This window comes from Giraffa tippelskirchi, chromosome 11 (assembly GCF_054371585.1).
Source record: "Giraffa tippelskirchi isolate mGirTip1 chromosome 11, T2T-mGirTip1v1.2.pri, whole genome shotgun sequence".
In the NCBI taxonomy this organism is placed as follows: domain Eukaryota; kingdom Metazoa; phylum Chordata; class Mammalia; order Artiodactyla; family Giraffidae; genus Giraffa; species Giraffa tippelskirchi.
In genome coordinates, this window is record NC_137285.1 from 4,942,503 (window position 1) to 4,968,287 (window position 25,785).

A 25,785-nucleotide genomic window follows, 5' to 3' on the forward strand; every position below is an offset into this window, starting at 1 on the left:
TTCTTTTCACTAATTCACAGCAGAGTTATTCTGCCTATCTAATCTATTTGTAAAATGGGGCAATATTGCATATTTTTCATAAGATTGTTGAGAGAATTAATTAAATTAATGTATATAAAGCCCTTTAGCACAGTGCTTGCCACACAGTTAGGACTTAATAAATGATGACTATTAACTTTACTGGTAGTTAAGTTTACCCCAGAGATCTAAAGCCCAAAACTGAAATAACCATACCCAACTCCAACTTTCTAGGCTTCTTTTCAGTGACCTACTCTTTTTAATATACAACTTACTTGTAATATTTGTATATAGTCTTATAATTAATAAAATGTATTCATGTCCATTATCTTATTTGGTGCTTGAATCTTTGTTTCCCAAGGAAGAACCCGAGACTCAGAAAAGATAAGCAGTGAACTTAAGGCCAAACGTCTACTAAATGACAGAACCACAACTAAATCAGAGATTGAAGAATAAATGTTTAAGTGCTTTTTGCACTATTCATGTTGCTTCGTTGTTGTTCAGTGGCTAAGTTGTGTACGACTCTTTGTGACCCCATGGACTGCAGCACGCTGGGCTTCCCTGTCTTTCACTTATGTCCATGGAGTTGGTGATGCCATCCAGCCATCTCATCCTCTGTCGCCCCCTTCTCCTCCTGCCTTCAATCTTTCCCAGCATCACGGTCTTTTCCAATGAGTTGGTTCTTCGTATCAGGTGGCCAAACAATTGGAACTTCAGCATCAGTCCTTCCAGTGAATATTCAGGATTGATTTCCTTTAGGATTGACTGGTTTGATCTCCTTGCTGTCCAAAAGACACTCAAGAGTTTTCTCCAGCACCACAATTCGAAAGTGTCAATTCTTTGGCACTCAGTCTTCTTTATGGTCCAACTCGCACATCTGTACATGACTGTTGGAAAAACCATAGCTTTGACTATACAGTCTTTTGTCAGCAAAGTCTCTACTTTTAAATACACTGTCTAGGTTTGTAGTAGCTTTTCTTCCAAGGAGCAAGCATTTTTGAATTTCATGGTTGCAGTCACCATCCATAGTGATTTGGTAGCCCAAGAATATAAAATCTGCCACTGTTTCCACTTTTTACCCATCTATTTGCCATGAAGTGATGGGACCGGATGCCATGACCTTAGTTTTGTAAATGTTGAGTTTTAATCCTTTTTCACTCTCCTCTTTCACCCTCATCAAGGGGATATTTAGTTCCTCTTCAATTTCTGCCATTAGGGTGGTATCATCTGCGTATCTGAGGTTGTTGATATTTCCCCTAGCAATCTGGATTCCAGCTTATGATTCATCCAGCCTGGCATTTCGCATCATGATGTACTCTGCATTGATATTAAATAAGCAGGGTGACAATATACAGCCTTGACGTATTCCTTCCCTGATTTTGAACCAGTCTGTTGTTCCGTGTCCGGTTCTAACTGTTGCTTCCTGACCTGCATACAGGTTTCTCAGGAGACAGGTAAAGTGGTCTGGTATTCCCATCTCTTTAAGAATTTTTCACCGTTCGTTGTGATCCACACAGTCGAAGGCTTTAGCGTGTCAATGAAGCAGAAGGAGAAGTTTCTGTAATTCCCTTGCTTTTTCTGTGATCCAGTGGATATTGGCAATTTGATCTCTTGTTCCTCTGCCTTTTCTAAATCCATCTTTTACATCTGGAAAATCTCTGTTCATGTACTGTTGAAGCCTAGTTTGAAGGATTTTGAGCATTAACTTGCTAGCATGTGAAATGAATGCAATTGTATGGTAGTTTGAACATTCGTTGGCATTGTCCTTCTTTGGGATTGGAATGAAAACTGACCTTTTCCAGTCTTGTGGCCATTATGGAGTTTTCCAAATTTCTGGCATGTTGAGTACAGCACTTTAACAGCATCATTTTTTAGGATTTTAAATAGCTCTGCTGGAATTCCATCACCTCTGCTTGCTTTGTTTGTAGTGATGCTTCCTAAGGCCCACTTGACTTGACACTCCAGGATGTCTGGCTCTACATAAGTGACCACACCATCATGGTTATCCAGGTCATTGAGACCTTTTTTATATACTTCTATGTATTCTTGCCACTTCTTCTTAATCTCCTCTGCTATTGTTAGGTCCCTGCTGTTTCTGTCCTTTATTACATGCCCATCTTTGTATGAAATGTTCCCTTGGTGTCTCGAATTTTCTTGAAGAGATCTCTGGTGTTTCCCATTCTTTTGTTTTCCTCTATTTCTTTGCATTGTTCACTTAAGAAGGCTTTGTTATCTCTCCTTGCTGTTCTCTGAAACTCTGCATTCAGTTAGTTCTATCTTTCCTTTTCTCCTTTGCCTTTTGCTACCTAGTGACACATTTTACTTGTGTTTAGATTTATATACTCTGTCAACAATGTATTTTATATTCTTTCAAGGCAAGGATCCTGAGCAGTCTTTTTGCTTAGTGGCTAGCATTCAGTCTATAGATATTTGCATGATATCTATGAAAAGAGAAACATATTTTTTTTTACCATTTGCTTCCTCAAAAGAAGAGTGGCTATTGAATAATCCATATTTGTGTAGGACCCTGTTAAATGGTAATTCTTTCTTTGAAATGTATTATAGAAGTATAACTATACTCTTGAAAGATTTTAACTTTGAAATATCTTCTATATAGGTAAATTTACTGCATTTTCTTTTCAGAATAAAGCTTTTCTAGAATCACATCAAACAGAGCTGCTATTTGCCAGTTTCATGGAAGTTATAATAATTCCTTTAGTAGATTCCATTTATAGATCAAATGTCTATGACTAAATATAATTACTTAGGGCTAAATCTGATCAAAGCAATAAGCTCAAAATACCCTACATGGAATTTAAAGCAAAGAAAGGCAGGATGTTTCAAATGATAGATGTTTCCAAGTGTTTCTTTTGAAAAATAGTCCTTATTTTAAACAATGTCTGTGTTCTTCCATGTTTGCTTTCAGAAACAAAACAAAGTGTACTTTGAACATTTATTTCATGGTTTTTGCCTCCATGTCAGTATTCTTACAGGTAGACAAGTTTCTTTGGGCTATTATGGCCTATTCATGGTAATTAACTTTTTAAAAAAAATATTTATTTTGGGGGCTGTGCTGGGACTTTGTTGCTGCATTTTGCAGTGTGCAGGCTTCTTATTGTGGTGGCTTCTTTGTTGTGGAGCACAGGCTCTAGGGCGATCAGACTTTAGTAGTTGTGGTGCACAGGCTTAGTTGCCCTGCGGCTGTGGAATCTTCTGGACCAGGGATCGAACCCATGTCCCCTGCATTGCCAGGCGGATTCTTAACTTCTCGATCAACAAGGAAATTGATTGTAATTGACTTTTAACCCCTTTTACTTCTCTCATATTAGAATAGTTGCATTTTCCCCCCCAAGAACCTATTTTGACCAGTTTTTGTTCTTTTACCTATATTGCTTAGAGATTTAGGCAGAGGATTGCTGTCATCTTCAGAAGCTAGTTTTGTTGCGTCATTCTGTAAACTTAGTAGAGTTATTTGGTAGTAGTTTTATTTATTTCTTTAGCTACTATTTATATTCTTAATAATTACCTATTAAATAAAAACTTAAAAAAATAACCAAGCACATTACTCTAGATAAATGTACATTCATTGGTCCTTACTCTAGTGAGTGCAGATGTTAGAGGTATTTTTGAAGATGTGATTGAAGTCTGTGGACTTGAATGTTCTTTATCCTCTCTTCTCCAATGAAAGGATGTGGTCAATAGCCCTATGATGCCCCAGGATGCTAAGCATTATTGTATAAGTAAAGCAGCCTGAGCACTTGGGATCCTCTTAATTTGTTCATCTTTTTTTTTGGCGGGGGGTAAATGTTTGTTATTTTTGTAAATGAGAGGATTAGTGAATAATGTGAAGGTGTTTCCAGAGTATAAAGTACCTTTAGTGGTGAGCTCACCAGTGTCCAGTGCCCTCATAGTCTCTCTTTCGCTTGCTCTTGTGGTATTCTTCACTGCTCAGTCCTTTGTTATATATGAGAAGAAAAGAGGGCTTTAGTTAAATGCAAATTTCAGCTAGAAACAGAGTGTTTGCTCTGGAAAGGACTTAACTAACCCACACATGTTGAAGCTGAAACTCCAATACGTTGGCCACCTGATGGGAAGAGTTGATTCATTGGAAAAGATCCTAATGCTGGGAAGGATTGGGGGCAGGAGGAGAAGGGGACGACAGAGGATGAGATGGTTGGATGGCATCACCGACTCGATGGACATGGGTTTGGGTAAACTCTGGGAGTTGGTGATGGACAGGGAGGCCTGGCGTGCTTCAATTCGTGGGGTCGCAAAGAGTTGGACACGACTGAGTGACTGAACTGAACTGAACTGAACCCACATTTCACTGATAGAGGCATTCCTAGGCTTGGACATGGTGTGTTCAGGTCATTTGGTCATTCAATGTGTGGTCTGTAGCTCTGTTCTCCTGACCTCAGTGTTTGCTCCCCTTTAGCACAGATCTTGTTGCTTTCTCCACTTTAGATGTTGGCTAGCTAGGACATGTTGGCAGGGTGCAGGGTCACTGAGATTGACTGAGAGGGAGAAGGGAAAAGGAAAGAGAAGGAAAAGGTGACCATCAGAATCAAGAGTTCCCATCCTGGCCCTTCTGTTAGGAACAGTTAACATTTCTACTCAGTGCATACAACAAAGAGCATATTCTTGGAAAAAAGTAGACATCAGTGTCTAATACTTATTTTCTTCTCCTTTAAAAGATGATAAATAGGATAAGCCATAAACAATAGGGAAGTGGAGAGAGAAAGGAGCAGCTGGCAGAGGGTTCAGGGAATATGACTGGGACTGTAGGAAGAGAAGAACATTGCCATGTGGGTGAGTGAAAATACTGGAGTTTCAAAGCGGCAGTAATTTTGCACTGAAAATCCTATAATTACGTGCTTGGCTGTTTAATAAAAACATCATGTAGTGAAATTACTATATATTTACTCTTTATCCGAAGTGCAGAATATCTTAAATATGTGTGTCATCATGGGATGGGTGCTACATCTTAAATTTTTCAAAAAAAGAAATTAAATGTTTTTAATAGTGGCTGCTCAGAAATTTTCCAACTATGAATGATTGTTTCAGAGGTATCTGATTAAATCTGTTATTTGTCAATCTTGAAGATTTTCTGTTTTCTGAACACTTGAAAGGAAATTTCTGTGGAAACAAAAGGTTGTATTATTAACTCCTTAGACGTGAACCTACTGTCTAAAAAAAAAACCAAAACCAAACTGGTAGCAAGTATGGTTGTGTTGAATCTACATGTCTGCATGCAAGTTACCTGACCTGAGACTGAAGTTTATCCTGGGTTTCTAAGTTATGGAACCTTGTAACTTTGCATATAGTGTCAACCATTTCACTCCTTTAATGACAGTTAAAAATGACCTTGAGTAAATAGAACTAACTGTCGTAGCCCCTGAATTACTTGGGGATAGTCTTAAAAATACAGATTCTGATTTAGTGGGTCTGGGACAAGACCTGAGTTCCTGCCTTCTAACAAATTCTCAGGTGGTGCTAAAACTTCTTGGTGAGGACAGCATTGTCTAACAAAGGGGTTTCTTGTGTGGCTTCACTGTCTTACTCTCCTTCTCTCTGTCCCTCTGTGTTTTCTGACCTGCGTATCTCTCCATCGCTATCTTCCTTCTCTCTGTCCCTCTGTGTTTTCTGACCTGCGTGTCTCTCCATCACTGTCTTCCTTCTCTCTGTCCCTCTGTGTGTTCTGACCTGCGTGTCTCTCCATCGCTGTCTTCCTTCTCTCTGTCCCTCTGTGTTCTGACCTGCGTGTCTCTCCATCGCTGTCTGTCTCCCTCTCTGCCTCTGTTCCTCACTGTTTCCGTTTCACTTTTCCTGGTGGTTCAGCAGCAAAGCATCCACCTGCAATGCTGGAGACCTGGGTTTGATCCGTGGGTTGGGAAGATCCCCTGGAGGAGGGAATGGTTACCCACTCCAGTATTCTTGCCTGGAGAATTCCATGGAGAGAGGAGCCTGGTGGGCTACAGTCCATGGGGTTGCGAAGAATCAGACACGACTGAGCGACTAACACATCTCTGTATCTCTGGCCTTCTGTCTCTTTCTCTTGTCTCTTTGTTTCCTCCTCTGCTTTCGCTTTTTCTGTCTCCGCTCTCTGATATCTTGCTTCTCTGCTTATCTTCTCTTTTAACTTACCCCTTCTTTCACTGTTTCTCTGTCTCTCACACACACCCTACTCACAGAGTTACAATATAGGGAACAGAGATTCTCATTGAAGAATGTTGAACGGTATTTAATGATGTTGATGATGTATTTCCCACTTAAAGTCTAAGCCAAAACCTTTCTCCCTGTTATCAGAGATAAGGAACAATGCCAAAGGTGAAGGGGGAGTCTGAATTTTTATACATCATCGAGATTCTGGACTCTGAGACATCCTTCTGTGGGTGATCGTGGTTCCCTTAAAAGTATTAGAAAAGCACGTAAATTCCCCCAGTTACCTTGATCATTACAGAAAGCTACACTGGCCATTCAAAACCCAGCAATCTTAGCTGATAAGCGTAATTTCTCCCCCTAATTTAAGCACTCCCCTTCAGGAAGTCATACATACTTCTTACAACCATACTTCTTGCCCACCAGATTTAGTCCTGATAAGGTTCAGAGCAACTAAGAATTTGGAGCAACTTACTTAAACCTTGGGCATTAAGTTCCTCATCTGTAAAATAAGAGAGTTTAACTGATGGTCTTCAAGGCTCCTTTTAGCTATGACATTCTGTGATTTTTTAAAAATCAGTAGGTAAAGAATATTTCACATATTGGCTGTTAGTTTCTTTAAATTCTTAATTGGATCACTTCTGCATCATAATATAAATTTCTTTTTCTGTAGAGTGGAGCTAGACTTGATATGTTGTGTGTTTAATTTGAAGATTAATATATTGCATTCATCTCTCATTTATCTACTAATGTAGCTAAGGGGTAATGTAAACAAATATCATTTTTATTTATTTAAAAACACGTTATCTAATTTCAACAGAATCCTACAAACAGTAGATTTGCTTGGGCTAATATATTGGATATAGTTTGTATTTTCGAGGTACCTAAGGCTGTGAATATGTAGATGTACTATTTAACACTAGTTAATCTAAAGCCAAAAAAGCCTAGCTGAGTGCCTTTACTTTTCAGTGCTCTGGATACTGTATACTTCTTGTCACTGGACAGAAGTAGAATTAACAAACTGTCTTAGAAGATATCCTGGATTTTGGAAACATCCTTCGTATTTTTTTTTTTTTGGTTTTGGTGGAGAAGAAAGGATGTCGGGTGGAATGAGTAGGGCCCTGCACAGCTGAGTTCCTTATGTATCTGAGTTTTTCTTCTGTAAATGGTCCCTATACTTACTAGATGCAGCACTTATATACTCATACTAGTTTGAATGTTCCTGGGATTCAACATCGCAAAATTTCACGTATGATCTTTTCTGTCAAATTACCTAATTACCAAGAAACTATAGATGATTATCTTTTGAGATAAGATGTTTGATTTTCCCCCCAGGAAACCTTTGGATTAATATATGATTGTAAATGTAATGGTGCAGACTGATGTGTGCAGTCCCTGGTATCACAGTGATGCTTCAGCTAGATGGGGAATGTGAGATTGGCCAACATGTGTAATAGCAGTCTTAATGTAAAATGTTCATTTATCTCTCAAAACAGGACTATTTTGCTTTAAAGACATGCAATATGTAGAAAGTCAGGGTTTGACTGAAGAGAATTTAATAAGGGCACTATTTACAGAGGTTTGGACAGGGTTAAGGAAACTAGAAAATGATAGTGAGGTATCTGGGATCACCATGTCTCCTCATCCAGAAGGAGAGAACAGTGTAATAAAGCTTGATGAGTGCTGCTAGTATTGAAGAAGAGCCATGAGGTAGAGGTTAGAGCTGCAGAGGAATGGAACCACTGAACCACCTGCAGTGAGCAGAGTGAGAGAACTGAGGGGTCTTGGGGGAGGGGTCAGGAATCAGTTCTCCGATACCTCTCTTCTCTTGCATTCTCATCACTTGCTGGTGCCTCCCATTGGTTCAGCTCAACCTGAAGCCAAGGCGGTGAGGAAACTGTAGGTTTCTGCAGAGGTTGGCCTCCTGGTGCAGAGGGAGCAGACAAGGGCAGATATGGATAAGTAGGGAGTGGGACGACACACAGAATAGCCACCACAGAAGGGATACATTTTGATTTACAAATAAAATTCAGATTTAATGTAAAAAGAAACACATATATGATTTCTCCTTATGCTTACTGTATATTTCTGTTAATCTTCTGTTGCATCTGTTCTTTAAACTTTTTACAAATATTAATTTTCACTATCCCTTATAACTGTTTTAAGAGGGAGTTCTATATAAATCATAAAAGCCAAAATCAGCTTGTTCTGTAGATTTTATTTCTGTAAATCTTTATTACACTCAAAAAGAGAATACATGTAGTTGGTCATGTTGACATTTTTTTTGAAGCTGGTGAAAGATACTTTAAGCATGAGTCTTTGAAGAGCCTTTTTGTGCATGGACTGTACAAAGAAAGGATTCTTTTTATTTTAGTGTCCGATCTTTTGAGTAATTTGTTTAGTGCTTGTTACAACTGACCACACAGTGGATATTTTTCATATATTTCTGTAGTTGACATGCCTTCACGATACAACTTAGATCTTCCTGTAACCTATTATCTGTCTAGAAGTTTACAAGCCCTGTTTTATTTGTGACCCATCAGAGTTGCATACAGTGCTATGAGACCTTATCCCTCGAATGAGTCAGTTCTGTGTTAAAAACAGAAAACAAAAGCAACAAAACCCAACAACTTTTTAGTATATTTACAAATGAGCTTCAGTCTGGTGCCCTTACATGTAGCCCTTTTGTGTTCAAGATACGAGAGTTCTCTAACCTGTTGAAGTTCTCTTGCACTGTTCACTCAGAGATAGCTACCCCTGAGAACTAATGCCCCTGGCCCTGGTAATGGGGCCAGATATCTTGCCAGTCAGCTTGGTTCATTTCTAGTCCCTGATCATCACACTCATTAGAATATGCCACTACTCTACTACTAGCTTTTCAAATCTGAACTTTTAAGAAAAGAGCTGGATGTTTTTTGTTTTTGTTTTTCTTAAAACTGTTTTAGGACAGACAAAAAACAGTGGATACTCTTAAGTAGTGACTCCTCGAAAAGCCAGACATCCTTTTAAGTCCTTGATTCAGATCTAAAGTGCATTGGCTTACCATTGTAGTTTGAGAAAGTAACTTCAAGTGTATGCACTCTAGCCAGGACATGACCTCATTCTGGACTGTTGGATTTCTTTTCCTTCTAGAATTGTTTAATACTTATCTTTTTTAGAACATTTTTTTAGGGCATGTAGAGGAGAAAGCCAGAGTATTGAAGGGTATTTATTTTATGGTATATTTTTATAAACTCTTGAGATAGGTGTTGTTCAAAATGTTTAAGTCTTTTCTTTTAGATGTTTTTGCACATTCTTTCAGCACCATCCACTGTTCTATCAGTTTAAACACTTGTCTTACTAAGCAGAGTATTTACATGTTGTAGTGTATGCACTCACATGTGATTTCACAGTAATATTGCAGCACCCTGTTACCATGGTGGGTTGGAAATATTCTTCGTAGTTTTTCATCATTATAGTCAAAAAATTGAAAAAGACTACTGTATATTAACATTTTTTTGCAGTCATGGGAAAAATAAGGAACCAAATACATTATTTGGGTAGTTTAAGGGGAAACAAAATAAGGAAGAGCAGCTACTTTATACACACCAGATTTCTTGTGGAGGTGCCTCAAAAGTTTGTTCTTTACCAATTTGTGTATTCTGTCCTGGTCCACTTATTCATCTTATCATATGTAACTTGGTCACAAATATGGGAAACTACTGGAAAACACAAACCTTAGATAGTGCCTTTGTTGTATTATCTCACATATTCAGTTCTCTTGCAAAGAAAGTATAAAAGCAGGGTAGAAATGAAATGATTGTTAATGATTGAATAGACTCCTTTAATGCTTTTTTTTAAAAAAAACAGCTTTACTGAGATGTAACTGACATTCAATAAATTGCACATATATGAAGTGTATAATTTGATAGGTTTGACATGTATATCCATCCTTGAAACCATCATCCCAATCAAGATAGTGAACATACTATTCCTAGAAGTTTCCTTGTGTGTGCTCTTTGTAGTTCTTCCCAGGCAACAACCACTATCTTTTCTGTAAATTACTTGGCATTTTCTACATTTTTATGTAAATAGAATCATGAAGTGTGTAGTCTTTTGTATCTAGCTTCTGCCACTCAGCATAATTATGCATGATTATTTTGAATGTTATCCATGTTGTTGCTCTATCACCAGTTCATTACTTTTTCTTGTGGAGCAGTGTTCCATTGTATGGATATACCACAGTGTATTAATTATTCACGTTAATGTGAATTTGGATTGTTTCCAGGTTTTGGCTGTTATACATAAGGCTGCTGTAAGCATTCATGTACAAATCTTTGTATGAATATATATTTTATTTTCTCTTGAGTAAATATCCAAGAGTGGAGTTGCTGATTCATATGGTAGGTGTATGTTTAATTTTTCAAGAAACTGCTGAGCTCTTTTTCAAAATGGTTGTATCATTTTACATCCCCTCTGTCAGTTTACGAGAATTGTTTGCTCCTCATCCTTGTTAACACTTGGTGTGTATGGTCAATCCTTTTAATTTTAGCCATTTTAATAGGTGTGTAGTGGTATCTCATTATGGTTTTAATTTGAATTTCCATAATAATTAATGATGTTGAACATCTTTTCATGTCCTTATTTGCCATTCATATATCTTCTTTGGTCAGGTGTCTAAAGGGCTTCCCTGGTGGCTCAAATGGTAAAGAATCTGTCTGCAATGTGGGAGACCTGGGTTCAATCCCTGGGTTGGGAAGATCCCCCGGAGAAGGGAATGGCAGTCTACTCCAGTATTCTTGCCTAGAGAATTCTATGGACAGCGGAGCCTGGCAGGCTACAGTCCGTGGGGTCACAGAGAGTCAGACAAGACTGAGCGACTAACACAGGTGTCTAAATCTTTTGCCATTTTTCCCCCATTGGATTGTTTTCTGATTGTTGAATTTTGAGAGCTCTTCTTGCCCTGAACATAAGTCCTTTATCAAAAAGAGTTTTCTGTCAGTCTCTGGCTTATCTTCTTATTCTCCTAATTATCTTTTGAGGAGCAATAGTTTTAATTTTGATGAAATGCATTTAAAATTTTTTATTGTATACATTGTGCTTTTGGTGTCATATGTAAGAAATCTTTGCTTACTCCCAAGTCATAAAGATTTCTCCTATGTTTTCTTCTGGATGTTTTTTAGTTTTAGGTGTTGTATTTTAGTCTATGGTTGATTTTTAGTTGATTGTTATATACAAAGTGAGGTATGGATCCACATTCTTTTTTTTTTTCCGTTTGTATACTCAGTTGTTCCAGCACCCTTTGTTGCAAGGCAGTCTTTTCTCCACTGCATTATCTTTGTGCCTAAAACCAGTGGATTGTGCCCTTCTGTTTTTCAGCTGCTGTTCAGCACTATGAAAACAGAAGGAGAACAGATAAAGACCAAACTCTTTGGAAAATAAACACGACTGTAATCTTGCCCCAGTTTAACTCTCCTTGTTCATCTCCTGCCAAAGCTAGTGTCTTCCCATCTCCCCTGGTTTTCTGTGTGAAATTGCTCCTTGACTATCATTGGCTTTCAGGTCTCTGTGCTTTTCCACAAGCTCTTCCCTCTGCCTGAATTATCATTTCCCCAGTTAAGCGTCTACTTCTTTGTTAAGTTCATCCAGATGTCATCTCTGAGAAACCTCTTATTGACTAAGTTAACTGTTCCCTTCTTTGCATCACCAAAGCAACGCAGATAGACCTCTATTGAGTACTTATTACTTTCTCCTGTGATTGTCTGCGTGCATTTCTGTCTTTGCTAACAGACTGTGGGCTCCTGAGAAGACAGGAACCAACGTCATTACTACTTCACCTTTGTATCCCAGTAAATAGAACTCACAACAAGAAAATGTTAAAAGAATGGGTGATTGAGAGAGGAGAGAGGAAATCAGGAGGGAATATTTTAACAGGAAGAACTCATTGAGAAGAAAAGGCATCGTTTTTAGATTTTATTTGCCTCTGTGGAGCAGAATGTCAAATGGGTTATAGGAATTCTTAGAACTGCATGTTTTTCCATGGATTTCTTTATTAACAACCTTCTTGGTTGAAGTTTAGCATTGTTTCTTTACTTAATTGAATGTAGTTTGTAAGTGACAGAAGATAGTGATCAGGAAAGGTATATTGAGAATGGTATTTTCAACATGCATATGTGTAAAGGAAGAGAAAAGAAGTTGTTAAAACAATAGCCACTTGAATTGGGCACATGCCTTTTGGGTTCAATTTTGTATATTATTTAGCACTTAACCATATGTAAAGTGAAAAGTGAAAGTTAGTCGCACAGTTGTGTCCGACTCTTTGTGATCCCGTGGACTGTAGCCTACCTGGCTCCTCTGTCCATGGAATTCTCCAGGCCAGAGTACTGGAGTGAGTTGCCATTTCCTTCTCCAGGGGATCTTCCTGACCTGGGGATTGAACCTGGGTCTCCTGCTTTGCAGGCAGATTCTTTACTAACTGAGTGACTAGGGAAGCCCATTAACCATATATAAATTGGTGTTTAACAAATATATGATTGATATGTGGCATGTTTTATATTACTACCTTTAAGCCGGGCTTCCCAGGTGTTGCTAGTGGTAAAGAACCTTCCTGCTAATCAGGAGATGCAAGAGATGTGGGTTTGATCCCTGGGTTGGGAAGATCCCCTGGAGAAGGGCGTGGCAACCCACTTCAGTATTCATGCCTGGAGAATTCCATGGATAGAGGAGCCTGGTGGGCCATAATGTCTGTAGGGTCGCAGAGTCAGACATGACTGAATGTATACACCTTTAAGCCACCTGTGGTGAATGACTTTCAATGCTACTATCTTTTTATGCATAGTTTTAAAAAATTCTTAATCCTGATGAAAGGGATTTAGTTAGAAATGTCCATAGGATCTTATTTTGGTGCTATTTTTACATTGTATTACTCAGTAATGTTTGGCAGGATTTTTAATGACTAATAAATTCAAGTGAAAGGGAAAAGTGATTAGAAGTAATACATAGACAAATACTCATGTGGACATGTGTCAATATCAACAGGTAGATTTCATTTTTTTCTTGTGTATGAGATTGGACTTCACCAAAAAGAACAAGATTTGTGTTGTTCTAGCATTTGCAGAAAAAGCCTCTAAACAGAGGCCCTGAGCCCATTAGCACTAATGAAAAGAGTTACTCAAGAGAATAAGATGGATGCCTTGTGTTTGCATATGGTAATATCATGTATGTTTTCTGCTAAAGTTTCCCAAAGCTTGCTTCTGTGTTTTCAGGTTCATGTGCCTTTTTCCTGGTAGCTTTTAGGAATGATACTTCTGTTACATTACTGTCAGTTAGCTTCCTTGGTAGCTCAGCTGGTTAAGAATCTGCCTGCAATGCAAGAGACCCCAGTTTGATTCCTGGGTCAGGAAGATCCCCTGGAGAAGGGATAGGCTACCCACTCCAGTATTGTTGGGGTGGCTCAGATGGTAAAGAATCCTCCTGCAATGCAGGAGACCCCAGTTCAATTCTTGGGTTGGGAAGATCCCGTGGAGAAGGGAATGGCTATCCACTCCAGTATTCTTGCCTGGAGAATTCCGTGGACAGAGGAGCTTGGCAGGCTACAGTCCATGGGGTCACAAAGAGTCGGACATGACTGAGTGACTTTCATTTCACTTCACTATCAATTATCTCATGACCTTATTTCCTAAATTAAAATAACACCTAAATAAATCTATTATATCAGATAGTTGTTCATGTGTGCTGATGGTGTTGAAAAAAATTAATGTTTCTTAGTTTCAGATTTAATATCAAGGTCCTAGTGAGAAGAGGGCTCTTGTATCCAGCTTTGAGAATGTTGAACTTTGTTTTAAAACATGCAAAAATGGCTGCAGGTCTGAGGATTTCTACTGTAGTGAAACTATTCTGTATGATATTATAATGGTGGATACATGTCATTGTACATTTGTCCAAATCCTAGAATGTTTAACTGGAGAAGGCGATGGCACCCCACTCCAGTACTACTGCCTGGAAAATCCCATGGATGGAGGAGCCTGGTAGGCTGCAGTCCATGGGGTCGCTAGGAGTCGGACACGGCTGAGCGACTTCACTTTCACTTTTCCCTTTCATGCACTGGAGAAGGAAATGGCAACCCACTCCAGTGTTCTTGCCTGGAGAATCCCAGGGACGGTGGAGCCTGGTGGGCTGCCGTCTGTGGGGTTGCACAGAGTTGGACACGACTGAAGCGACTTAGCAGCAGCAGCAGCAGAATGTTTAACACCAAGTGTTAGTCACTCAGTCATGTCCGACTCTTTGAGACCCCATGGGCTGTAGTCTCCAGTCTTCCTCTGTTCATGGAATTCTCCAGGCAAGAATACTGGAGTGGGTAGCCATTCCCTTCTCCAGGGGATCTTTCCAACCCAGGGATCGAACCTGGGTCTCTTGCACTGCAGGTGGATTCCTTACCATCAGAGTCACCAGAGAAGCCCAATATCACCCAAGACTAAACCCTAATATAAATTATGGCCTTCGGGTGATAATGAACAATTTAGAGGAACCAGGGTAATTCTCAGGTAGGATCTCATCCTGTTTTACTTAGAGAGCTGAAGACAGGAGATGTGAAGGCCACATAGAAAAGAGGACAGCAGGATGCTAGAAAGGAGAGTCAAGAATAAGAACCCACTGGGAACTGAAGAGAAGCCACAAGAGAGGAGGGTCAGGAGCCACAGTGGTCTTGACTCTCTGCCTGCAGCTCCTCCGTTATCGGCCAGTGGGAGCTTGCGTACATCAGACTGGAGGCAGACAGTTACTTCAAAATAATAAGTTCCTTGGCATGAAATGTTTCATCTGCTGAGTAGGAGAATGAGTTTTGTGATATGTGAGGATATTATTGGCTTAGGACAAGGCTTTCTTTCCTAATTGGAGGTGCTTTGTGGGCTCACTGTTAGCATACCAGCTGATCCCGCTAGTGTTGCGCTGCAAATTGCTGATTAACTGCTTTTATGTATGCAGAGCTGACAAGTTGCCTCATTTAGAAACAAACAGTAGTGCTCTAAGGAACTAGTCAGAAGTTCAAACTGACATTTAGAAATTGTAAACCCATAGACTTCATGACAAGTAATGCTGTCAGTTTAAATTATAGCTTTCCTACCTAGAGATGGGATAAAAAGAGCTAGTAATATAGCCTGTGACCAGTGTATTAGAGAGAGATTCTGCTCTAGTGAGCTGAGAGATTGTGCTATTTGGATCTAACATTCAATTGCACTTCTTTTTCCTTCAATATTTTCTGGGTGATCAGCCAGTGTGAAGAGTTGACACTGTGAATGGTTGTAACAAATGCATATTAGTTCAACCACAAAAAAATGCTCTCTTACTGCTTTTAGGGAAGAATTTTGAGTAATTGAATTAGGAAACGAACGAGTTGAGAGTTTAAGTCTGAAAATAAAGTCCTTTATTTTAACATGAAGACGTTTAGCAACAATTTCACTATCTGGAAAGATCGAGTTCTAGAAAGTATGTGGAAAGTGGGTAAGGAAGAGTCAGGTTGAAGAAACTAGCTCCCTCCTTGATACTGCTATCTCTTAGCTACCTTCTTCCCTATCATCTCTGTTGTTGCTGTCTGGTATTTTGATGAATTTTCTCCCAACAAAATCAAGGAATTGGCTCTCCTATAGTTGAAGTACATTGTATCTCAGAGTAGCTTGGTGTCAAGGTGCATACTGGATGGGTTACATTGGGAAAAAAATCTAACTTTACACCTGTTGCTTTTACTTTTTTTAGACTATATATTTTATATAAAGACATTGAATTCGACAATATAAAAGATCAAGTTTTTAAAAACATGGAATTGACAGAAGTTTGGCAGAAATACTTTCCACCTAAAGACTAAGCCAGTGGCTCATGTACAGAAATGGTCGCCATTCTAGTCCCCTCCCATCTGCACTTTGCTTAGGAAGCACGTTGCACTGGAAAGAATCCTGGACTTGGAGTCAGGAGTTGGGTTTCACACCTGCTCTTCCGTGCCTTGGGCAATGCACTTCACCTTTCTGAGTCACTTTTTCATCTGTAAAATGAGGATCTCTATATATAGGTTTATTATAGGATTAAAATTACATTGGAACTATTTGTAGACTATGATGTTTTATGCAGCTGTAAGGTGGCATTATTATGATTATTACATGGTGTAGCCAGGACTGGGGGTTGCCATCAGTGTAGTTGCATAAAATCTCATTCTCAGAAGGGAGTCCTGTGCTTAAAATTTAATGCTATGTGGTCATCATCTTGATATTCTGCATACTTGTATTTTTGAAATTGTATTTTATGAGTGAAGTCAGATGGAACAATGGTGCCTGTGCTGGGGCATGGAGCTTCTGCAACCTAGCCTTTTCCTACTTCTTAACCACTTCCCTGGGATAGACTCTCGGCTGCCTACTTCCTTGTTCCTCTTAGAGATTGCTGCCACTCTGCAGCCTTGACAGGGCCTTGAGCAGGGGCATGCGAGGAGTGGGGTTTGGTGTGTGCCCTACACACGAAGTTGTGGGTGTTGCCTGGGTGCTTTTGAGAATCTGGATTTGTCTTACAGACATCTTCATGTCCTAGGGAGCACAGTATCAAGTAGCAAATAGAAAACATAACAACTTGTATATGGAGAGAACACAGGTGGGAAAATAAAGAAAAAGCCCTCTTTCCTGCTTTTAAACAATAGTCTCATGTTTTCACTTTGCACTAGCCTCTACAGATTATGTAACTGCCCCACAAAATATGTAGCGAGACTTAAGTATAGTAGTTTTCAAATTCTGCTCTTCAGAACACTTAGCGATTTCTCTGGGCACCTTCAAATCCCCCATGGCTTAGGTAAGAGTGACTTTGACAGGATCAGTTTAGTAGGGGTTGGCGGAGGGGCGGACCCAGATAGGAGGGTATGAAGGAGCGAGTCAAAGATGAGGATGTTGATAGCATTTGAACCAGAAACAAAGTTTTTTGAAAGACTTGCTTTGTAAGGAAAAGAATGGTAGCTGGGGTGGGAGATAAAATAGAAGAGTTCTTTGTGTTTTGTTTTTTAAAGAGAACTGAGAATATTTGTGTTAATAAGATGAAGTAAGCCCAGAGGGAAAAGTTAAATATAATCATTTCTGAAATATTTGATAAAAATTTATTGTATGGTTTCTGCTGCACTTATTTGAATTTCAGAAGTTTTCATGTTCCAAAGCAAAAGAAGGTGCCTTAGATTCTATTTTTATACCCAAGTAGGGGAGGGCAATGTGAGCCCCCTTAACGTGGCTCAGGGCCATCCCTATTTGGTTGTCGTTTCAGCTGTTGGGCTAGTGCTGGAGCAGAAGGCCACACGATCCGTTCTTCAACTTAGTGGTGCGGGCAGGTGATCCTCTGCCCTTGCACGCTGTGTTTGGGTGTGGGATCTGCTGGGCTTTTGGACACTCAGTCATGCAGCATGCTGGGGCAGCTGTCACGATGGCTCCTTTGGGTATCTGTGGTAGCTTTTGGCAGTGACCACTCTTCTTTGACTCCCAAGGGAAAGAATTTTTGACTACGCTGCATGAAATTTATATTAAAAGAAAACTTTCAGTGATAATTCCTTTTCCACAAAAGCGGAAATACTTTTGCAAAGAAAATAACTTATTTTTTAAAATATTTGCATAATGACAAATAGATTTTCACTTCTTATGACTCCCTTCTCTTATCTGTAAAGTCAGGATAATTATATATATATATATGTTCTATTGTATGTATTATGACGTTCTTGCAAGAATGGTGGCTAGCACATTGTAAGTGCTCAGTAAATATGAACAATAATTATTTTCTTCAACTGCATATTATTTTGAGATTATCTAAGGATGCTGTATTTTTAAATACTTGTACCCACATTTGTGATCCCATGGACTATACAGTTTGTGGAATTCTCTAGGCCAGAATACTAGAGTGGTTAGCCATTCCCTTCTCCAGGGGATCTTCCCAACCCAGGGGTCAAACCCAGGTCTCCCACATTGCATGAGGATTCTTTACCAGCTGAGCCACCAGGGAAGCCCAAGAATACTGGAGTGGGTAGCCTGTCCCTTCTCCAGTGGATCTTCCTGACCCAGAAATCGAACCAGGGTCTCCTGCATTACAGGCGGATTCTTTACCAGCTGAGCTGCTAGGGAAACCTATAATTATTTTTTTCAACTGCATATTATTTTGAGATTATCTAGGGATCCTGTATTTTTTAATACTAGTACCCATATTTGTGATAGTAAAGGAGTTCAGTTCAGTCGCTCAGCCGTGTCTGACTCTTTGCGACCCCATGAACCGCAGCACGCCTGGCCTCCCTGTCCATCACCAACTCCCGGAGTTTACCCAAACCCATGTCCATCGAGTCGGTGATGCCATCCAACCATCTCATCCTCTGTCGTCCCCTTCTCCTCCCGCCCCCAATCCTTCCCAGCATCAGGGTCTTTTCCAATGAGTCAACCCTTCGCGTGAGGTGGCCAAAGTATTGGAGTTTCAGCTTCAACATCAGTCCTTCCAATGAACACCCAGGACTGATCTCCTTTAGGATGAATTGGTTGGATCTCCTTGCAGTCCAAGGGACTCTCAAGAGTCTTCTCCAACACCACAGTTCAAAAGCATCAACTGTAAAGGAGTATTTATTCTTAAAGATGTTTAAGATATGTTAGTATATTTCAATAACATTAGGAAGATGTATACTGTGAGTCACATGCCATTTCCATTTATTTGTTGCAGTGAAATATATGTGTCAGAAAATTTATCATTTTAACCATTTTTAAGTGTATAATTTAGTGGCCTTAAGTACATTCACAGCTGTGCAAACAGCACCACTCTCCAGTTTCAGAACTTTTTCATCAACCCAAACAGAAGCAGTACTGTTTAAATATAAACCCCCATTCCTCCTTGGTTACCCCCAGTCTGCAGTAACCTCTGTTTTGTTTTCTGTGTTTATGAATTTGCGTATTCCAGGTACATCATGTAAGTGAAATCTTAAATGATTTGTTCTTTTGCATCTGACTTATTTCATTCAGCATTTTTTCATGGTTCAGCCATGATGTAGGATGTATCAGAATCTTATTCCTCTGTGTGACTGAATAATATTCCATTGTATGTATATGCCACATTTTGTTTATCCATTCATCTGTTGATGGACACTTGATTGTTTCTACCTGTTGCATATTGAGAAGAATGCTTTTATGAATGTTGATGTATAAGTATCTGTTTGAGACCCTGCTTTACAGTTTTTTGGGGTATGTATTAGATTGGCCTAAAAGTTTGTTCAAGCTTTTCTGTAAGATTACCAAAATCTGAGGAGGCTCAAGTCCTTTATATTATGGTGTAGTATTTGCATATAACTTACACATATCCTTCCATATACTTTAAATTTGTCTGTAGATTGCTTATAATTATAAATGTAATGAAATTGCTATGTAAATAGTTGCCAGTATATGACACATTCAAATTTTGACTTTTGGAACTTTCTGGAATTTAAAAAAATACGTATTTTCCATTTGTGGTTGAATCTGCAGATACAAAACCCATGGATATAGAGGGCTGACTATACTTTTTAAAGATCATACTCCCAAGTGTACAGTGAGACTGTGATGTAATTGATCTTTGAATGTAAATTTTAGGGATGCCTTATTATTTTAAAGCTATATCACTATAGAAGCATTGTTATATAGTGATTAAGAGTATGCCTTTTGGATATATGGGCTTCCCTGGTGGATCAGATGGTAAAGAATCTGCCTGCAGTGTAGGAGACCTGGGTTCGATCCCTGGGTTGGGAAGATCCCCTCGAGAAGGGAATGGCGACCCACTCTAGTGTTCTTGCCTGGAGAGTTCCATGCACAGAGGAGCCTGGCAGGCTTCAGTCTGTGGAGTTGCCAAGAGTCTGACATGACTGAGTGATTAACACTTTCACTTTCTTTTGCATATATGCCCCCCACTGTTCACAGCAATACTATTTACAATAACCAAGATATGGAAGCAACCTAAGTGTCCATCAACAGATGAATGGGTAAAGAAGATGTGGTACATTTATACAATGGAATATTACTCAGCCAGAAAAAGAAGTAATGCAGTTTGCACCAGCGTGGATGGACCTAGAGGTTGTCATGCTGAGTGAACTGAGAAAGAGAAAGATACCATGTGATATCACTTACATGTGGAACCTAAAATATGATATAAATGAACTTACTTAACAAAACAGAAACAAACACACACATACAGAAAGCAGATTTATGATTACCAAAGGGGAAAGGCTGTGGGGGAAGGATAAATTAGGAGTTTGGGATTAGCAGATAAAAAATACTGTATTTAAAATAGATAAAACAGCATGGTCCTACTGTATAGCACAGGAAACTGTGCTATCCTGTATCATTATTACAGTATAATTGTTATTACTGTATCATTATTGTTACAGTAATATTGATATTACTGTACCAATATCCTGTAATAAACCATAATGGAAAAGAATATCAAAAACATATGTGTATTAGAATATATAGAGAGCTCTTCTGGTGGCTCATTGATAAATAATCCACCTGCAGTGCAGGAGACATGGGTTCTGTCCTTGGGTCGGGAAGATCCCCTGGAGAAGGAAATGGCAACACCCACTTCAGTATTCTTGCCTGGGAAATCCTAGACAGAGGAGCCAGTGAGCTAGAGTTCATGGGGTTGCAAAGAGTTGGACACAACTTAGGGACTAAACCACCACCACCACCACCAAGGGAAAAAAAAAAAAAAAAAAATATATATATATATATATATATACACACACACACATACACACACACCTGAATTATTTTGCTGTACACCAGAAACTAACACAACATTATCAGTCAACTATACTGACAGGCTGAAGGCGGGAGGAGAAGGGGACGAGAGAGGATGACATGGTTGGATGGCATCACTGACTCGATGGACATGAGTTTGAGTAAGCTCTGGGAGTTGATGATGGACAGGGAGACCTGGTGTGCTGCAGTCCATGGGGTTGCAAAGAGTTGGATGTGACTGAGCGACTGAACTGTTACTTCAATTAGAAAAAAAGAGTATGCCTTTGGAACCAGACACACCTTTGCTTGAATGCTGGCTTTGCCCCTCATCACTTACATGACTTTGGGAAAGTTACTTCTGTTTAAGTATCAGTTTTCTTATCTGTAAAATGAAAGTAATAGTAGAGTTGTTTGGAAAATCAGTGGTAGTAACATACAAGAATTTTAGCACTGTGTCATATACATTTAAATAAAAGAAATTTCAGGTTGGTGTTTGTTTTTTTAAGTGAGTTTCTCCATTTGGAAAGATGTTTAATAATGTAAGAGTGATCAGCTAGTGGCCCATGTGCTGCCAGCTTTTCCTTTAACTTACAAGCTGTGTGACTGAAGACAGTTCTGGGCTGATTTTTTCTCAGTTGTAAAATCAGGTCTGTTCTAGATAGTACTCTTCAATTATGTCTTTCTCTCATTTTTCTCCTACTTCTCTTCTGGAATCCTTGTTAGTGTAGACTGAACCATCTTAGTGTATCTTCTTTGTCTCAAGCTCTTTTTCCTATATTTATCTCTTCGTCTGTCTTGAATTTTGGATGATTTCCCTGAGTTAATAGTCCTAGTTTCTATCAGCTGTGTATTGTTCAGGCCACCTTTGAATTCTTATACCCCCTAAATGAGGTTACCTTCTCTTTTATTTCTAGAGTTTCTATTTGATTCTTTTTCATATCCCCTGGTCATTTTTTGTACTGTCCTTTTTTTTTTCCTAAACCTTGTTACTTCTCTTTGTATCTTTATCTCCTTTAACATTTTAAACATAGTTGTTTTAAAGTTTCTTTTAGCCTGCTGAATTATGCCTAACTCTTGTGGTACAGGTTTCTCTATCTTCATCACCATTCTGGGTGATAGGTAGAGTGTTTTCCTTGTCTCAGTTTCATGCGTAGACCTTGGCGATTCTTAATTTTATTCAGGTAGTTCATGTCCACCGAGGAGTGCATGAAGCTGTAGCCTGCACCTCTCGCTGAGGTGGTATCAGGGTGCTCCTTCAGTGAATTGAATCCGTTACTTTTCCTGGGAACTTTATTGGCTTTACCCCCCTGCTCATCACTGTGTCTTTATTTCCTCTCTGTTTCTAGCAGCTGAGGGATTTCCCTTCCTTCGATGTGAGCTCAGTCATGTAGCCTAAAATTATTTTCATATATTCTACCCATTGTGTGTTTTCAGATCAAGAACTGTCTCTTTTTGCAGAGGCCTAGTACACCATTGACACCGTACTGACTGGAAGCCTCCACAGGTATCTAGACATGTACACGTATATTCCCCTGTTTAATAAATCTTTAGAATATTTTGTTAAACATCTCATCTCTTTTCGGCCCTGGCATAATATTTTGTACAGAGGTAGTATTCAGTAACTAGCTGTTGAATGAGTGAATGAATGAATGAAATCTAAGGAAGGCATTGGTTTCCAGTTTGAAGTTTAATGCCGTCAGTGAAACTTTAAACTTTATTTTGTTGCTTAATTTTTCAATTTTCTTCTCCTTTATTCACTTTTTAATTAAAGTGAACAGAATTAGAAGTGGGCCATAGAGGGGAGAATACCGAGAAACTAAACTGCAGTAGAGTTCAAAATTGCATCAGGAATTAGTGATCCAAAGAGGGAGGTAAATATCAATGAACCACAAAAAGATAGCTTTAGACAGCATCAGTGGAAAGTCCCCAGGGACCCTTCTGAAAGGAGAGAGCAGTGTTATCGGCTCCCCCTGTATCAACCATTTGTGTGTTTTCATGAAATTCACCTCCTTATCTTTATAAGCAGACTTTGATAAAAGATTGCCGACTAAGTAGTGTGTTTTTTCTTGACTTTCAAAGCTGCTTTAATTTTCTCATAAATACCAAGATAATCTCACTTAAGCTAAGTGCCTTCTTCCATCTCAGACAGAGCCTATTTTTCTGCATTTCAGCTTGAGGAGGGTTAATATTGGCTCTGAATGAACATCTGCTGGCCCCATATTGACACAGGAATAAATTATTCAGCATGTAGTATTTGGGAATTTAAAAGCTCCGTGATGAATTCTACAAAACTATATTATGTCTCTGACATTCTAGGGTTTCATTATTTTGTCTTCAATTATTCACAAAGGCTTTTCACCTCTCAAAGCATATATGGAATTCTTCAGATCAAGTGAGCCCAAAGGCTGAAATGATGGAAGACTATATTAAGACATGATGTTCTCCTTTCTGTTTTGGTAGTATTTTTCTTTTTAAGTGGACTAAGCAATGCTTTCTCTACACATGTAAAATGGAGATCTGTTTGTTATGAGAATGAGCTCTTTTGTTTGCAGAACACAGGTTGTTAGGAGACATTCTGTTTGTGCAGTGTTGCCAGTCCTGTCCTGACAGCTCTGGAGAAATATTTCTGGAGGATTTTAACAGTAATTCTCAACCTTTATGTACTATACAAAATTATCTGTGTGTAGACGGGTGCAATATATATATAAACTGAGCAAGAGAGTCTCCTAAATACTCCCTGAGTCATTCTCTGTCTCTCCACTATCAGTGTATTAACTCCAGCCCTCCTTGTTTCTGATTGCATTGTTGTGTTGACTTACCACTAACTCAGACATTCGTGTGTGTGTGTGTGTGTCTGTCTGTATCTGTGTGTTGGATTGCCTTAGCAGTCTGGTGGAACCTGTGATAACAAGAGAGAATGGTTATAGAAATACAGTTCCATCCAAGGAGTCCTGTACAGCTCAAAGTGTGAAGTATCTTCTAAGCTTAACCTAATCCAGGACTCAAAAACTATTCCATCAAAGCTCAAACTTTCCATTCTTGTGATTAATCCCAAAGCAAAGTTTAGAATAGTTTGAGCAAAACACATTAAGCATGAAAAGGAAAAAACCTTTTTTTCTTTTTTTGATGAACAGATATCTAAAAACGATTAGTTCTTTAAAAAGACCAGAAACTGAAATATAGATCCAGATTTTAACAATATTAATAATACACATAATGCATTTGAGTCCAAAAATTGCAAGTAAATCTGCTAGATACACAGAATGTGTAATAGAAAAATAAGTTACTATCGCTATGAGAAAATTGTACTTTATCTGGAATGCAGTTAATATATAAACTTTCCACTTTAGTACTTCTCTTAGTCTGCTTTAGTTGCTATTTTATATACAATGTGTTTAGGAAGGGACAAAGAAAGGTGAGAGATAATGGATCAATTTCTCTCCAGTGCTTATGTCACTCTCTGCTAATGAGTTAGATATGAAAAGAAGTACATTTATTTGCTCTTTCACCCTTGTATGTACATACTAGATAGGTATGCCTATGTTTTGTACATGAAGACTATTACCTCATCTTCATTGTAACAAGTGTTGAACACTCTGAGGGTTTAATAATAATGCACTGAGAATGTGTCATGCGTCCACTTTTTTTTTTTTAACCAGCTGGTTAGTGGAAAGTTAATTTAGGTCTTTTCTGAGCTATAGTAAGTAATGGTTTGTTTTCCTGTTTTGCCCCAAATACATAATGGCAGAAATTCTAATGACTGTTTACATTTGTATCTGACTGCAGAATATTTTTACTTATTTTATTTTATCTTCATAGTAACTTGTGACACTAGTATGTCAGGGATTATTTTTGTTTCACAGAGAGGGAAACTGAGGCCCAGAGGGGTTGTGATTTGCCTAAGGTCAGAGTGAGTAAATGGCAGAGCTGAGACTGGAACTTTGGCCTCTTGGCTCTTCTGCAATGCTCTTTGCTGTGACTCCAGTTAAAGAGGGTCTGTTCTTCACTTTCTCTGTAGTATCCTTTTGTACTGCTCAGGCAGATGGATGAGCTTTTGTTCAGTCTTGATAATGGACATGGCTTATATCCCCAGTGGCTTGGTATACACTCAATGAATATACTGAACAATGTCCATTTAAAATATTAAATTGCATCAAAACTTATGACATTTAAAGTGCATTTACAATTTAGTTAAGACAACAATTTCATCTGTTTCTGTGTAATTACAGAGCTTTTCAGTCACTTCAATTTAGCAGACTGGAAAAATATGACCTCTGGCTACATGGCCTTTTCATTTCATGTGTGTGTGTGTGTGTGTGTGTGTGTGTGTGTGTGTGTAACTGATGAACTTGGGGGGGGGTTCATTACTTTCTGCTCTGCTTTTCCAAGGACTCTGATTGTCTCTACTGCAGCCCCCAAGTCTCCTCCTCCTTTCTGCTGACAGCAGTCAGGATTTCCGTGTGACACAGAGCAGCAGATTATTGATTTTGTTTTTTGTGTCAGAGCACTGTGTGTGTCACTTGAGGAGGTCGTGTGGGCATTTAGTTCATCAGTGATTATGCACAGGCCCCACTTTAGCTTGAGCGAGGAAGGAAATGTCAAACAGGAAAGGACTGGGACAATTTCTTTTAAGAGTGAATGCCGGGGAATGTATACTAGAAACACTGAGCTGTCACTTCTCCTTCAGCGTTTCACTTTGATCTCCAGTTGGCGTGTTTAAAGAGCCTGACATTTCGTTTCTCAGTGCCCCCTTGAGCAGGGAGTGTGGGGTCAGAAGCCGTCGATTGGTTAGAAGCAGTCTATAACTTTCAAGTGTCAGTCGATCATGAAAGAAGCGCCACATATTTGGAAGTCAGCTCCCAAACAACTAGGTGTATCT

General features: G+C 39.0%; 1 protein-coding gene across 2 annotated transcripts in view; it reads left to right on the top strand.

Moving 5' to 3' along the window:
• Positions 1-25,785, top strand: part of TTC28 (tetratricopeptide repeat domain 28) — a 581,567-nt gene that overhangs the window by 242,427 nt on the left and 313,355 nt on the right. The gene's annotated exons all lie outside the window — the stretch shown is intronic.